Genomic DNA, 16,429 nt, shown 5'->3' with positions numbered 1-16,429 from the left:
ACTTCGACTTCTTAGAAGTCACGGTTTTATGGGGAGCAATAGGAACATCAGGAGCAGTCGAGGGTCTGGGGACCGGTGACGTCGAAACTGGCAAAGCTGAAGACTTATAGGTACGTAGTGGCTTCACGTTGGGTCGTACGGGGACGGAGGGATCCCGAGGGGAAGCCCTAGGCTTATCAAAGCCGAGAAAGGAGGAGGTAGAAGAAGGAGTAGGAGATAAAAAAGTTTCCACCAACTCGACACCACTTACCTGCTCTTCCATGGGCTCGACGTCTAGATCTAGATCTGCCACGTCCACCGGTAAAAGGGGTTCATCTGCCGCGGAAATGGTTGCTCTGACTTCTTCAATTAAAGGGGCAGCTACTTCCGGAGGGACTGCTGCAGTTGTAGAGCCTGGGAAGAGCCGGGAGGCCATGTCTCCATCGAGGAGATAGGGTGCGCCAGACGGAGCATTCCTGCCGAAGCCTGACAACCAAGGACGAAGAGCAGCCCTTGCTGACCGAAGAGAATCATCATCGGCCTGAAAGAGTTGAGGGGATTAGTGATGAAGGAGAAGAATCGTTCTCCGAAATACACCAAGTGTATATAATTAAGGGACAAATTAATTTATCTCCAAAAGATAAACAAGGAACAAAACGAAAACCAACTTACATCATCGTTCAGGAGTATGGAGGACAACTCGTAACAGTGTGTGCACGATTCCGGGAACCAGATCATGTACGGGGCTTGTCCCGGCTCCCGAATAAAGGAGATGGCGCAATGCGCATGCGAACGACAGAGGTCATGTCCAACGGGGTCGTTGAACGAGGCGGGGCAGCCCTGGGCAGCACAGCGGACCTTCTGTAAAAGAAAGGGGACATAAGTCTGGATGTTCCTTGAGATTCTGGTAAGGGATTAAGATCTACTAACAGAGCCTAGATATAATGAAGTAAGTGTGCATAGGAGATCAGTGACTGAGAGCAGGAGCTCCATATTAAAATACGCTAAAAATAAAATGTTTTCTGCACCGGAGTATGCCGGAGCAGTCGAAATGTGTCCGAGTCACTATAAATATTATTACAATGAGAATAAATAAACTAATGAAATCTGCAGAACCTCCGACCGGGTCGGGGATCCAGTGACAGGCCCGTAATAAACAAATTATAAAACACAAGCAGTAGCTAAAGGCTAACATTATTGTAAGCGTATTGATGATCTCCGGTTAAGCCGGAGGTCTGGTGAAAGGTCCTGAATAATTCAGTTGTGATTAATAATGAATAATTTGTGAGGATATGGCCTGGCCGGGGGGTGCAAGGGGCCACCGGAGGATGAGGCTCTTCCAGAGGGTCGCATTCTAAACAATATATTAGAGGGTCGCATTCTAAACAATATATAATTATAGTTCCAAGCTCATTGAGTATCCCTCATGGCGGAGTAGAACTCAAGGCGGAGTGGATGAATGTTCAGATCCTACTCCCAAGGCGTAACGGGGAGAGGACGGAACTACGAGGGGAACAGGGGGAATCATAAGGATGGCCCAAAACAATGACTCACAGGAATAGGACCTATTAATAACGCTATCTATCTCAATAGTAACCACAAACTAAAATAACTCGTAGATATCATATACCCATAGAGGGAGAGGGGGGAGGGAGAACCCGTTGATCGTATAAAACAGAAAACGGGAAATCCGCTTCTCATACTCGAGGTTAATAAAGAAAACGAGAGAAAGGGTAACTCGTGACTGGGTACAGAAAACGAGAACTCCATGCTCTCTATCTCTCTCTCTCTCTCGTGGTTACGATATAAAAAACAACTAAGCACACTATGGTATGATATAAGTATAACAATAAAATGTGACATCCAAAACAAGTCTACGAACGAAGAATAACGTCTGCTACAACAAAATTTAAAAGGCTATAGAGCACTGACGAACGCCTCTCAGGGCGGGTACTAAACTATAATAAAGCCAGAACGCTATTCTTGTTCGGGACTGGACTTGCTAGCAACAAGTACCATAGGAAAAATAATAACAATAATAATAATAATAATGGTTCAAAAAGGCGTAAGGCCAGTGACTTAATCAAGAACCTAACTGACAGAGTACCAAATGGGCAAGACTAACATGAATTCCCAGCGAGACAAATCAAAACAAAAATGGCTGCCAACACCGCGGAAGGCCAAGCCGGTCGAAATAAAAACAACACTATACTGCGAAGAGGACAACTGCCCGGTACTACAAAAAGCTATCAAAACAAACTATGGTACTTAACATTGGAATGGGTGAAGTTGGAGCTTCGGTCATGACGAAATAAATCCACGAAAAGTGAAAACACCGAGAGCACAAAATTCTAATATCACGCTAGCAAGTCCAAAGCAGAAGGATGTTGTTCAGATGGCGCTCGCGTCGGGGCGTCGGTGGCATGGTTCTGGTAGCGTAGCTGGTGCCTCTGTATCGGCCCATCCCTTTGACGAAGGAATTAGCTAAATGGAAGACAGCCTGTGAATAGTGGTTTTCACGCGCCTCTGCTTTATACACGACACCCACAAGGTGCTCGCGCGAGGGTAGTAACCTCTGCATTCTATGCTTTTATCTTTCTCTGGTATAATTGGAAGGTTTATATCAGAAAAGTGTATAAGAAGGACCCTTTTCACCGGCCGCCACAGGTCGACCCAGAAAATAGATTTTTCGCTTCGCTCAAAATCCGTTTTTTGGGCTCAGGCCATGTCATCCTGATGGAAGTTTACCAGATCATTAATGTATCTGAATTTTCAATAGTGCCAATCACCTCGAGATAAAATTTTCCTTGGTCGTCTAGACCTAGAGACGCGTGGTGTTACCGTCATACACCCTTCAGCTGAAAATGGACTATGTCAGTGCTTCCTGCCCCCTACAGGGATGAGTCATGGAAGACTCTAGGAAAAAACCCGAGGATTGTGAGTTCAAGGAACAATCTAGCAAACAAGTTGTATATTAGTGTCATCATATACGTAAAACATAGTTTGTATTCTGAAAGGAACAAATTTGTATAAGTTACTGACGCCTCCCTCAATCTGCTTGTTCATTGTAGACAAGTTAGACAGGTTAACATTCATGGAGGAAAAGTAAAGTCAGTAAGTTGAACAGGTTGGTAAGATCAGTCATTACCAAGGACTGAACTTAAAAGCATAACATATAATTTTGATGATTGCTTAGAAACAGAATTATTCTGAATATTTTCCAAAAATAGAAGGATAAAAAGTAGCTCTGACACCCTTAATTGCATTTAGAAATTTGAGGGCGAAATGAGACGCAAAATTTTCTAACTGTGTTTATTAACTGACAGTATATAGAAATCATGGGTTGTAACATATACAATCAAATAAAAATTTTCTTTGAAAATATTGTGTGAAAGCATAATAATCAGTAATAACTGAAAAAAATTTTAAAGTTTCATCTGAAAAGGAAACACAAGCCACTCTATGGGAAATATAGTAATATTTCACTATTGTCTCTGTTGTTACAAAAGGAACACTTGCATATGGATATGCATGGCACATGTGTCAGTCTTTTATGTTTTAGTCACCTGTGTATTTAGAACAGTCTATAGTGTCATGTACTGGACACATTACTAAACATGATACACCGTAGGAGTTCATCATGCACACCCTTCACTAAAAGTCCCAATTAGTGCACTGTTCTTTGCAGAAATCAAGCAACAGGTTTTAGAACACTACCTGCTGCCACCACATAGTGTTTTATCTCTTGTACTTGTTTCGCGTAATGTTTAAAGAAGACCCTGGATGACTTCCATCCAGTGTAGGTGCGAAGACTCTCAAAACACATGTTTTGGAAGAAGTTCAGAGATGAAGAAACCTTTCTCGGATCATGACCTGCAGGTGTACTCTCAAGATCCGCTCTGCAAATAAAATAGGTGATCTTCGCCCTTAGCTGTTTCAAGGTCAACGTTGAACCTGATGTTTCTCCCCTGAAAAGCTGACCTCCCTTAAAGTCAGAAGTTCTACGAAGATAGACCTTTAGGCATTCTACAGGACATAGAGATGCTTCTTCCTTCAGAGGGCAGCTCGTTCTTGGCGAGAAACGCTGGGTCCGAAAAAGGTTCAGTTCTCTGCACTCTGTGAACTGAATGTGGCCATCATCCCTCGTAAGGGCCACTATTTCGCTAACTCTGGCTCCTGAGGCTAGTGCAAATAAGAATATCACCTTTTGAGTCATCACCTTTTGAGTCAAGTCTTTCAGAGAGTAATCTTCGTTGTTCAAGGTTGATGCTAAGTGAGGAACCTTATCCAAGGACCATGAAATGGGCCTCGGAGGAGCTGCAGGCCGAAGTCTAGTGCAGGCTTTCGGAATCTTGTTGAAGATCTCATTGGAGGAGTCCACTTTGAAGGGGTACTGTACAGCAAGGGTCTGGTCAGGGCAGATTTACACGTAGCAATCGTGTTGGCTGCTAAACCTTGTTCATGGAGATGGATGAAGGACAAACAGAATTCCGTTGAAATCTCCTTTGGTTTCTTTGCCTTGACAAAAGCAACCCATTTCTTCCAGGAAGACTCGTATTGCCTTCTCGTTGATTTCAACTTGTAGTCTTCTATAAAATTAATACTGTCTCGTGAAATCCCAAACCTTTTCTTGGCTGCTAAGGAGAGAAAATCATGAGATGAAGGTTCCGGGTTTTCCATGATGAAGCTGAGACAGTCGACTTTGCACTTGCTGAGTCAGAACTGGATCCGGCAACGGAATCAGTTTCAGTCGTAGTTCCATTATCAGGGGAACCCAGATGCTGTTGGGCAACTTGTGAGCCACTATTGCTGCTGTTCCTTGGAAGGATCTCAGTTTGTTGAGGACTTTCAGCAGAAGGTTGGTTGGAGGGAACAGGTAGATCTTGGACCATCTGTTCCAGTCTAGGGACATCGCATCCGTTGCTTCCGCTTGAGGACCCTCGTATGGGGCTACATACCGGGGTAGCTTCTTGTTGTCGCTCGTTGCAAAGAGGTCTATTTGCAGTCCTGGGACTTTGCGCAAGATGAAGGAGAATGATCTTGCATCTAGGGACAATTCTGACTCTTATCGGGTTGAGCCTGGATAGAGCATCCGCTGTCACATTGTGGAACCCTTGAAGGTGGACTGCTGATAAGTGCCATCTCTTCTTCTCCGCCAGGCGGAAGATGGCCAATATCACTTTGTTGATTTGAGGCGATCTCGAGCCCTGTCGATTCAGGCATCTCATTACAACCTCGCTGTCTAGTACCAGTCGGATATGGATTGAGCAGCAAAGTTTCAGTTTTTTCAGTGAGATAAAAACTGCCATGGCTTCCAGAATGTTGATATGGAAGGTCTTGAAGAAGGCGGACCAGGTTCCTTGGACTTTCCGATGGTGAGAGTGGCCTCCCCACCCTTCCTTTGAGGTATCCGTGTGAAGTGACTGAAAGTAGAGGCGGTTGTAAGGGTACCTTCTTCTTCAGGTACTTGGCCTCCGACCATGGCTTGAGGAGGGATCGCAGACGAGTTGGTATCGGTCTTTTCAGATATCTTTTAGAGTGTTTGATGCGCACCTTCTCCAAACTCCTGATGCATCTTTTAATTGAGCTCTCAATACTGGGTCTGTCACTGAGGCGAACTGGAGGGACCCCAACACTCTCTCCTGTCACCTTCTTGATATCCTGTCGGATTGAAGAAGTCTCTTGACAGATCCTGCTATCTCTCTCCTCTTCTTTGATGGAATAGAGAGGCAGTGTGACTGTAAGTTCCAGTGGACACCCAGCCATTGGAACTACTGAGCTGGAGATAGTCGAGACTTTTCCAAGTTGATCTTGAATCCCAGGTGTTCCAGGAGCTGGATCACTTCCTTGGAGGCTTGCATGCATTCTTCTTTGGATGCTGCCCATACCAGCCAGTCGTCCAGGTAGGCAATCACCTGAACTCCCTTTAGGCATAGTTGACGAATGACTGCATTCGCAAGCTTTGTGAATACCCTTGGGGCTATGTTTAGCTCGAAGGGCATGGCTCTGAAGACATGCTGCCTTTTTTGCAGTTTGAATCCTAGGTAGGGGGAAACTTGGCGGTTGATCGGAACATGCCAGTATTCGTCTGCCATGTCTCTGGAGACTGTGTATGCCCGTTTGGGCAGTAGGGTCCTTATGTGTTGAAGAGTGAGCATTCTGAACTTGAGTGGTGATAAGTCCAGAATGACTATGAGCTTTTCCGAGTCTTTTTTCGGAACACAGAACAGCCTTCCTTGGAATCTGATGGACTTATGCCCTCCTTACAACTCTCTTGTCTAGGAGTCCCTGAACATATTTTTCCAATATGGGGGTTGAGTGTTGGAAGAACTGAGGAAAGATCGGTGGAGCTGCATTCCAACTCCACCCCAGTCCGTTCTTGATTAGGCTCTGGGCCCAGGGATCGAAGGTCTAGCAATCCCGGAAGAGGAGAAGTCTCCCTCCTACTGGTAGCATCTCACTTGGAGTGCTGATTGGAGGACTTGCCTCCTTGGCCACATCCACCTTTGTTGCCCCCACCTCTGGAGGGGCGTCTAGAGGGACCTCGAAAGGAACCTCGAGACTTTGGCCGAAAGGTCGTCGATTGCCTTTCAAAGGCTGGAGTGAAGACAGGCGACTGAGTCGCCACCTGTTGGGACACCAGCTGGAAAGTGATAGGTGGTTGTACCACCGTCTGGGTCACCGTGGCCACGGGAAGCTGTTGTTGTCGTGGAGGGCGAGAGGGCACTCTGGGTCGTTTGGTCTTCCGTTTTGGTTGGGGACCCTCTTCAGCGGAAGACTTTCTCTTTGAGGACAAGCCCCATTTATGGAGGAGATTCCTATTTTCCGTTGCGGCTCGATCAACGACCTCTTTGACCACTTCATTCGGGAAGAGGTCTTTTCCCCAGATGTTGGAGGCTATCAGCTTTCTCGGTTCGTGCCTCACCGCAGACGAGGCGAACACGAGCTCCCTGCAAGCCCGTCTGGCTTTGATGAAGTTATATAGGTCTTTGGTGACCGTTGCCAAATGCACTTTGGCAGAGACCATGTACATATCTGGGGTGTCGGGGACGCTTGCCATCATCTCTAATCCGGTTTATAAGGACATAGAGGCGGTGAGTCTCTCCTTTGTTTCCTGCTCCCTGCGCAGGTGAAAGTCTGACAACTTTGGGAGATCTTCTCTGAACTGACGTCCGGCAATGTCGGCCTCCAGCTTCCCGACTGAGAAGGTGTTGTAGACATCCTTCCAGTCTGCATCATCTGATGGTAGGGCAAGGGAGAATGGCTTACACTCTTCGAGTGTGGAGCAAGGTTTTTTCTGCCTCGACTGCCTTTAAGGTTGCCTTGAACCATTTTTCCATAAAGGGGAAGGCACAGGAAGAAGCAGCAATGAAGGACGTGTGCTTCTTGCTGAGAGCCGGCACCTTGGAGCTAGTGGATGCCCTCTCCTTCAAGGTTTTTGTAAACAAGGCCTGGGCCTTTGGGAGGTGTAGTATGATGACCTCTTTCGGCTGTTTCTTCTTTGGAAGGGGGTTCTGTCCTCAGGCGGACGTAACAATCCGGGTAGGCCCCTTTGCTGGGCCAAAACTCGACGTCGTCAACTGGGACAGTGCCCAGTTTATCGGATAGGAAGATCTTCCCCCCTGACATGGGTATGTGCTCAGCATACCTCCAAGGATTAATATCAGAAAAGGCTGGAAGATCCTTGACGTTTAGCTTCTTGGGGGCTAAACGTGTAGACACGAGTTGGTGCATCTCCGTCCGCAGTGAAGCCTCCTTCTTGGACGGTTGCTTCTTCATGTCCTGGAACATGGACAAGAGAGAAGTTAGCGTATGGCTAATCGTGTCTAACTGGGGGGCACCGTAGCCGATGAAACCGAAATAATTTCGGATTTTTCTTCGTCGCCTTCAGGAGGTTAAACATTCTCCTGATCCTGCTCTTCAACTAGAAGACTCCGTTCCGTCTCTTCGGAAACTACCGACATGTCGTCCTCCAGTTGGATGTCCTTCAAGGCATCAGAAACATCAGATTCTATCGGAATCTGTACAAGGGGAATCTCAGGCTGAGCTTGGGGGATAACTGCATCCAAAGATGCCCTAGGGAATAAACAAGCCCTCATCCTTACATTAGGAAGGTATGGGCCAGTGGTGTTCTTCTGGAAGCCCCTGACCCATTTTCGCAGCGTATCTCTTGCTGCATCCCTTGACTCAGTAGACTTGATCATCAAAAGCCTCAGTAACCAGTTTTGAACAAACGTCACATACCTGGGGGTCCCAATACTTCGGAGATCCCTTCGTAGTTGCGCAGCGCGTGGGTCCTGCACATATCATGGCCGTAGAAGCTCTTACTGCGGACCTTGCAGAAATGGTTCCCGCACTCGGGATGCTCCTCCTGTAAAGAAAGAAAAGCAGATGAGTATTCGGTGAAATATCTCAGAATTTCATCATACAATGTTGTTTATATAGCTTAGCTTAGGATAGGTAAGCTAGGAGGGAAAGAGGAAAGACACCCACATGTGTTTCATGTCCAGCCCATTGCTATGACCTCCTTCAATATTGAACACTAAATTCTAGTCGAATTAAGGGAGAAGATATCTTTTGGATATAAGGTGTAATTTTAACACCGCCTTCTAAGGTTCAATATTGGAGATTGAATAAAATGATCATTGATCTTTATCTAAGCCAGAGAGAATCGCTCTCTTGGTGTGGTGGTCTCACAATAGGCTGCCCATGAAGCACCTTGTAGGTTGGAAGAAATGTATGGTCTACAGCACGGACCGCACAGCGGTATGTGTCGTGCGGAATATCAATATCGCAGTGACTACGACCACTCCGCAGCCAGTACTGTAGTGCCTGCCGGCATACGCCGGCATTACCCTGGGCTATTGAAGGTATACTGCCTTCTTAGGTATAGGGCGGCAGGCCACCGGCAGCCGCTCCACTGCCGGCAGGCGGGGGTCCCTCTATAAGGGCGGACCCGCCGGCTGCCAGCGGAAGGATATGTCTTCAGACAATTGGTCGACCAGCTGTCGGCAGTTAGCATAGTTGCTGGCAGCCGGCCGGTATGTGCCGGCCGCCGTTAGGTCACTGATCAACGGCAATCCATGGCAAGCGGCGGCAGAGCAACCTGACGGCGGACGCTTTAGGTGCCGGCGGCTGGCCCAGGGTGGATGGTAAGACAGAGAGAAAGTATGGATGGGAGGTGAAGCAAAGGCTCAGCCTTGCATACCTCCATCCGGAATGAGGGTTCATATGGAAGGGGGAATTATATTCGGGCTTCCATCCAACCATAGCCGCTCAATATCAATAGTGGAGCCATGGAAGGCAGTCCAAGGAAGGACTGAAGAACACTCTAAAAAATAGGGGGATCCCTGCCGGCAGTCAGCTCAGTCGACGGCCAACAGAGAACCCAAGCCAATCCTGCAATCTACCCTTGAGGTCGATTTTAGAATGATGGACAGGATGTGTGAAGGCTAGGCCAACACCAAAGGACGGCAGGGGAGGGGCAAGGGTCCTGTAGGTGAGGTAGTACCTGGTAGGTCCTACCTAACCTAAAAGATTCTGATCCAGAGCAAAGACAACCTTAGGGGCCAGGGAATTCAATTTCCTAGATTAGGTTAGTCTGATAGGGTGAGAAGGCGGCACCCAGGCCGCTTATCTCAATGGAGGAACAGAATCTAGTGTCGGAGACCCTAAGCAAGGGAAGAATTCAATTCTTCAGCTTAGGATCTGTCGCCACAGGACTGTCTGCTAGGCCACGAGGAGAAGGCATTATCATATAATGCCTCCAGGAGATGGCCTAGGGAGGTCTAGCCTCCTGCATCGGTAGCCTAACCTGATTAGGAAGTCAGTTCGCCAAGCCAGGTGGCTACCGATCACAGACAAATACTCTGATGTCCCGTCCTAATCTCAAAACCAACTCAGTGGTTGAGAGAGGGGAACGGAAACACCCTAGTCCAGATTTGCCGGAATAAAATTCACGGCAAAGCTGACTAGGGTTAGCCTAGGCTAGTCAGAGGGAAAAGGAATTGCTCTTAAATCTCCCAAGAAGATTGGTATCGACTTAAAAGGTATAGGAGGTGTCAGTCTCCACTTAAAAGATGATACAAGGGCAATTGGGGACATGTATGAAAGTATACTAAAGCCCCTAGGCTAGTTAGCCTAGGCGCAGTGAGAATCGGTCACTGAAACACTCTCGTATACTATCTTGGAAGGGGAAAATTTTACACAGTAATATCTTAATTTTATAAAATATTGCCTGAGCTTCAATAAAACTTTACCAGGAAGGTTATATCATGCATGAAGTGTATGGGTGCCTAGGCTAGTAAGCCTAGCACTCGTGGGGCTTGGTAATAAAATTGCCAAATCCACGAAAACAAGGGCATAATATAAAAATTCCTAGCTAAATGCTAAATAGCTAAAGTTATTAAAGCGAAATATGCCGGGAGCGTCGTTCTGGCTAACTAAATGTACATGCAAAGAACCACCGCGTCCAAGACGCCATCCGGCTGGGCAACAGCTCTTGTTATGTTAATTACGAACATATTTCAAGGAAATAACTGGCAAGAGCTTACATTTATACAAATTAAAGATAGTACTGTACTTAACTTTCCAGAGGCAGATGAGGCTAGTGAAGACATCATTGCGCAAAAACAATCCAAAATAGCGAGAAGTACACGGGATAAACACCGGTAAGGAATGCTACACGAGAAAGAATGGCTAGATGGTGCCACACGGCGGCGTGCTGGCGCTCAATCACAGTACGAGTAGGAGTGTTGCCTTAATAACGGCTCTACTACAATTCTTGCCACTTTCCCCTCTCGAAACGTAAACGCTATTAGGGGTGTAGATAGCTATGTGGCGTGTCAAGAATACGTCCTATGATCTTATGCGATATCCCTATAAGATAATACAAGGGATACTTGCGCCAGGAGTTAGAATTCTGGATACCTTTAGTAAAATTCTCTGGGATATATCACTGTAGTTAAATATAACCTAGGAAACTACTAAGAAGGAACTTCCATCTGGACGACATGGCCTGAGCCCAAAAAAGAGTTCTAAAAACATATCTACTGTATATACACGTACACTATTTATTTCTACATATGTATGTACATGTATACTTACACTCTATTTATATGATTTATACATTATGTATAAATGTAAATGTACATATAGTATACGTAATGTATTAATTACTTTATTTATATTACAGTATTTATACAGTATAGTACTTTATTTTATGTACAGTATATAATTCATATTATCAGTATTTATTTACATGATTCTTTAATGTTCTAATGATAACATATGGATTCATAGGGTTAATATACACTTATTGTTATTATATATACTGTACATGTACATGTACACAAAAAAAAATGTATGTATTCAAAAAATAGGGAGGGAACCTACTTCGCGGTTTTTCACCTATCGCGGTCGCTTCTGGTCCCCATTAACCGCTATATGTGAGGGATTACTGTATTCCTCAGAGAATTTTACTTTCTATGTATAATTCTCACACACCTGACTAGACTTTTCCTTCTATTTACGTATTTCAACTAAAATAATTGTATTAATGTATTATGCAGGAAAGAATCAAATATTATTAAAAGGAAATGAGCTGAAAATAATGAGATAAAAATGACGAAAAGAAGATAAGTGAATTGAAGGGATATGATTAAGATTTATTGTAAAGAAAGGATGTTAATTTATGTTATATTCATGTAACATAAGGATTTTTACCATGTAAGAGAAAGTGTGTTAGTTATTGTAGTGCGTCTCAAATTTTACTGCCTCTACAGTACTTCATAAATGTTGAGTTGTGTATTAGTCAGTTTTTTGTTATCTTATTCTTTTTCACATGTGGTAGGATAAATTGTCATACATTTATTAAAATAAAACTACTAATTGTGGATTTACAGCATTATTCTGTATATGAAAGCCTAAAACCAAACAGCATTTGATTTCGTCATCTCAGACCAACTACTTTAAGCAAGCATTATCACATTTATAAAAAAAGCATGATTTGAAAAGATAATTATGCTTCATTAAATAATTTTTTCACTTTTGCTTGAAGTTTCGGGTTTATTTCATCCATAAACTATTAGTAACAATTTTACTCTACAGTGTCATTGAGTGTTGTTAGATAGGAACAAGTGTTTTGTTGTTACTTATACGTAGCATGTTGCAGCAATTAATTTTGTTTTTGAGTTATCTTACCTTATCTGTAGCTGTGTTAATAATGTACACTTAAAAGTCCTATGAACTAAAATACCATGATAGAAAACATGTGAAAAGAATGTACTGTAGTACAGTACATTGGGTTTCTGGCATGTTAGTTAACCGCAAGTAGGCAATAGTCGGGGAGTTGGTAGGTTATGAATAGACCCACCCTTGTGCAGAAAGCATTCACGTATTCTCAATCTTCACGCCTCTGTGTTACCTAATCCCTGCAAATTCGAAGGGCCAACTGTAACTCCAATTATTCTTAATGAGACGGAGAATACTCAGATTGATTATGGCCCGCTGGTCTAAGCAATTAACCAACCAGACCAGGATTCATCACAGGATCCACTGATTTCTTCAGTTTGAAAATCCTAACAAATCACCATCTCCACCACTGGGTATGCTAAGCTTGGGGAACAGCTTTTTATTTCAGATGTGGAAGAACAAAGTAGATTGTTCATCCATGATGCAGATTTCTCTTGTTAATTTAGATCACTTACCATTTAATACCATGCTAACATGGCCCTAGCACCATTTTGGGAATGGACAACTGATATTTCTAATGTTTGAGTAGTTATTTGTTCCTATACACATCCAAACCTTTTGCTCTTTACTACTGATATATTGTTCCAACTTAGTTTGAAACTAACTATAAACTTTTAACCCCAGATATAACATACCCCTGCTGGTTAGCAGACATTAAACAAGCTCACACACTCGCCCAGTGTATTACGTCACTGGAGTTTGACTCAGTGGAGTGAAGATGTGTTGTAACCCTCTTCCATAAATTGTAAAAATAGAACTAGCCATAAACTCACTTTTTCTTTTTTTTCTTTTGCAGGTGTGGCTGGTCTTTTGAGGCCTGGTAATATATGGGTTTGCTCTGGAATTGAAGGTTGCTTTCGTGGGTCCTTTATGTTGACTCAGGAGATGGATCCTCATTCTATTTTCTTTTCATGCAGACAACACTCCTGCACTCGGGCTTCTCCTTGCGGAGTGTCAGTAGTGGCCATCCTCCCATTGGGACTGGTACAGTAGGTGACGAAAGAAGTATTAAAGGAATTCTTCTCTATTGGTGTCATCCTTGAGGTTGAAGAACTCCTAACTTTTCTCTCTCCGGCCTCTCTTCCTTTTCCTGCTGACTCTGCTCATTCAGTTTCCTTTAGAGTACGAACATGTAAGAGTGATAACCGTTTGACCCCCGGATAACCCTGAGGTGCAGAGGGTCCATTTCTTCCACTAGCAAAGCAGCAGTGCCCACGGGCAAAGTGGATTCTATCTCTTATAACTCTGTGTCATCTCTGGCCTTCTTTGGGGCTTTCGGGTTCCCCGGGTAAGGAACAGCTATTGTAGATGCTGAATCTTGGGGCACAGCAGAAGCGCACATCTGCCTCTGCAGGGTTTGATTATGGCCTTCCCGCCGAGCCTCTGGAGTGGTGTTCCCTCCAGAATGTCTCGTGCCCATTGCTAAAGCATCCTCCACAACTTCTTGCTCACCTGAGGAGTTGCTGGCAGGGTGTCCCTCAAGTCTCGACCAGACTTGTAATCCCCTCGTGTTGAGCATGCCGGCTGAACTTGTTCAAAGTTGAGCTTGCTCAGTCTGCTGTGGGCACTCAGCACCCTGAGTTCCTTTAGCAAGAGAAATATTCTGTTCTTTAACCTTCTTGAGGTAGGCCGTCCGTTTCACCCACGTGAAAATACTGCCTCACTTGAGTGGTCTCCCCCTCGAGTACCTCACTAGCCGACATTAGAGTCGCCTGTGCCTCGCTCCAGCTCTTCAAAGTATCCTGATGGTATCCTTCGGACATAACGAGTCTTGTGAGGCCTGACCCTCCGGGGTCATTGCCTTGGCCTTCTACAGAACCCTCTTGTTCTAATATTCATGTGTGAGCAGACAATCACCCTCAGCCTTGCTTGCTTTCACACATGTGGGTGCCTCCTCCCTTAGGAATGTGCAAGGCTACTTGTCAACCTCCTACAGGTTCCCCGATGAGTGTTCGTGCCCCTGTTCATGCTGCTGTGGCTCGTGAACAAACAGGCCCTAGTTTGGCGGCAGAGTCTTGCGCTTTGCTACTTGCTTGCTCACCATGTGCTGGCTAGGTGGACGGGCAAGCTCCTGCTGATAAAGGTCTACTCGCTTCTCAGGCTGTGCACACTAACCTTGGTTTGCAACTGTTCGTGATGGTTGTATGAACACTCGCCTCTTTGGAGCTCCTGTGGCTGTCCCTTTGGTCGTGAAGGATGCGCCATGGCAGTGTTTCTGTTATGTTTACGCTGTCAAGTGGCGTGCCATCACTGCGCTAAGATTTTGATAAATGATTTGGACCGGAACAATATTGTTCCTGGAATTTTTGACAATTTCTGTTATTGCAGTAGAAGTTTAACTACTGACAAGGTTGGTGACAGTGGTTAATCTTTAGAAGTTGATTTTCAGAGTTTACTGAAAATTCCTTCTTTTCTTGGCACTAGCTACTTTCAGACTGAAGAGGCAGCCTGAAACACTTTTAGAGATGGTACCCAATCTTGAGATAATTCTGATTTCCTACAGACAACTTTTTTAGATTCATTGGCCCTTTTACCAGATAACTAATCTTTTCTATCATAATTTTTTCTCATCTCCATGTTTATTTATATGCAAGGAGGATGGCACTCTGATAACCATAAATGTCTTTAGAACCTACAGTAGATTGCCTGAAGTTGTTTTGTTGTAAGTCTTACATACTGTACTACTTTCAGTTTTGCAGATTTATCCAACTGAAAAATACATATTTGGAATTGATTTACTAGTAATGGAATAGTCAAGGGAAGTATTGTACTTTACTTCAACTGATGATGAATGTGAGGAAACATGTTTATTACTACAGTAGTAGCAATGTAACTCCTATACTGTTTTTTATTTGTGCACCAAGAATGTTTTATTTTTGTATAAAAGTATTTTATATTTTTTTTATGATTTTGAATGATCCATTTTTTTTTTCAGATGGAGATAACAATACCCCTCGCACTGAATTGTGAGCCAAGCCAAAGAATAAACAAGTTATTAGTTTTGGTATTAAGTTTAGATAGAAGATTGTAGTTTTCTGAGCAGTCTGGAAATTGAACAGTAAACATCACCAGAACATTTTATTGCAGAATGTACACTTTATACCTAGTAAGGAATTCAAAACATTTATTTATTTAATTATTTAATGTCCATGGGCACAAAATGAATGTATGGATAATTTTGTGATTTATGTCCTTCTACCCATCATTAGAATCTTGTACAACTTTATAAAAGCAAAATGTGAAATCCTTCTTTCTTTATCAAATCCTGTATCTATATTTGCACGAATCATAAATGTAATAATGCAATGATCTTGGTCAGATAGTATTTAAGTGTGGATTTTTTAAAAATATGTTGACACTTGAGTGAGAGACTGTACTAATATGACTGGATATCAAAAGAAGAAAGAAAAGTTTGTGAAAATTTCAAGTTCTAAATTGTTCAACTTTATACCGAAGGCCATAGCTTGATGTAAATAACAACATTCCATAATTATTTATTGCTAAGATGAACATGTAGTCTGAAAGGCTTTTGTCAAAAAAATGAAAAAATTATTTTGGAACAGCTTACTTTGTTTGTTTTATTTTTTCAATTCTTATTTGAACATTGTTGATGACAGAACTGCACTGATATTAAATTTACACAGTATTGTCTACTTTTATTTTACACAATGATCCATGATCCATTTTTGTCAGCAGTACATAACTATAAACTGATGCCTTTTTTCCAAATGTTATTTGTATGATTTTGACTATGCCGTGGCCTGAAAAGTTTTTTTTAGGTACTCTATTGTTACATATGTGAAGAATTCTTTCTTTAATACATCTTACGGTAATGAAAATAGGTTTTAGTTTACAAATCCTAAAATATATAAATAACAAATATTAATGGCACTTTTCAGGACAGAGAACTTGAAAGAAAATAGATTTAGGTTTTTATACTGAACTTGGTTTCAAAATTTGTGAAATTTTATTTTATTCATGTATTTAGTTTTTCATTTATAACTTCTTGAATTTGATGATGATATGTTGGTCTCTTGTGTTTTCTCTTTTAATCCATAAGTACTTGGTGGTAATGAGTCTTGTGAAGGTTTTGGCCCAAGGTTTCATCTCCAAATAGGAGCAGTAATAAAGATGCGTTGCTACCTAAATAACGAAGTGTTGAACTCTAGGTGGCAACATGCTTGTGATATTTGAAGAC

At 43.3% G+C, this 16,429-nt stretch overlaps 1 long non-coding RNA gene across 1 annotated transcript in view; it reads left to right on the top strand.

Moving 5' to 3' along the window:
• LOC137643986 (uncharacterized) overlaps positions 1-15,878 on the top strand; it is a 67,197-nt gene extending 51,319 nt beyond the window's left edge. The window contains exon 3 of the long non-coding RNA XR_011045108.1: positions 15,167-15,878. This is a non-coding gene — a long non-coding RNA (uncharacterized lncRNA). The remainder of the gene's footprint in view (positions 1-15,166) is intronic.
• The last annotated feature ends 551 nt before the right edge of the window (positions 15,879-16,429 follow it).

This window comes from Palaemon carinicauda, chromosome 7 (assembly GCF_036898095.1).
Source record: "Palaemon carinicauda isolate YSFRI2023 chromosome 7, ASM3689809v2, whole genome shotgun sequence".
Taxonomy (NCBI): domain Eukaryota; kingdom Metazoa; phylum Arthropoda; class Malacostraca; order Decapoda; family Palaemonidae; genus Palaemon; species Palaemon carinicauda.
Note: the sequence above shows the minus strand (reverse complement) of the source record. Positions and strands in the feature narration are given on the sequence as shown.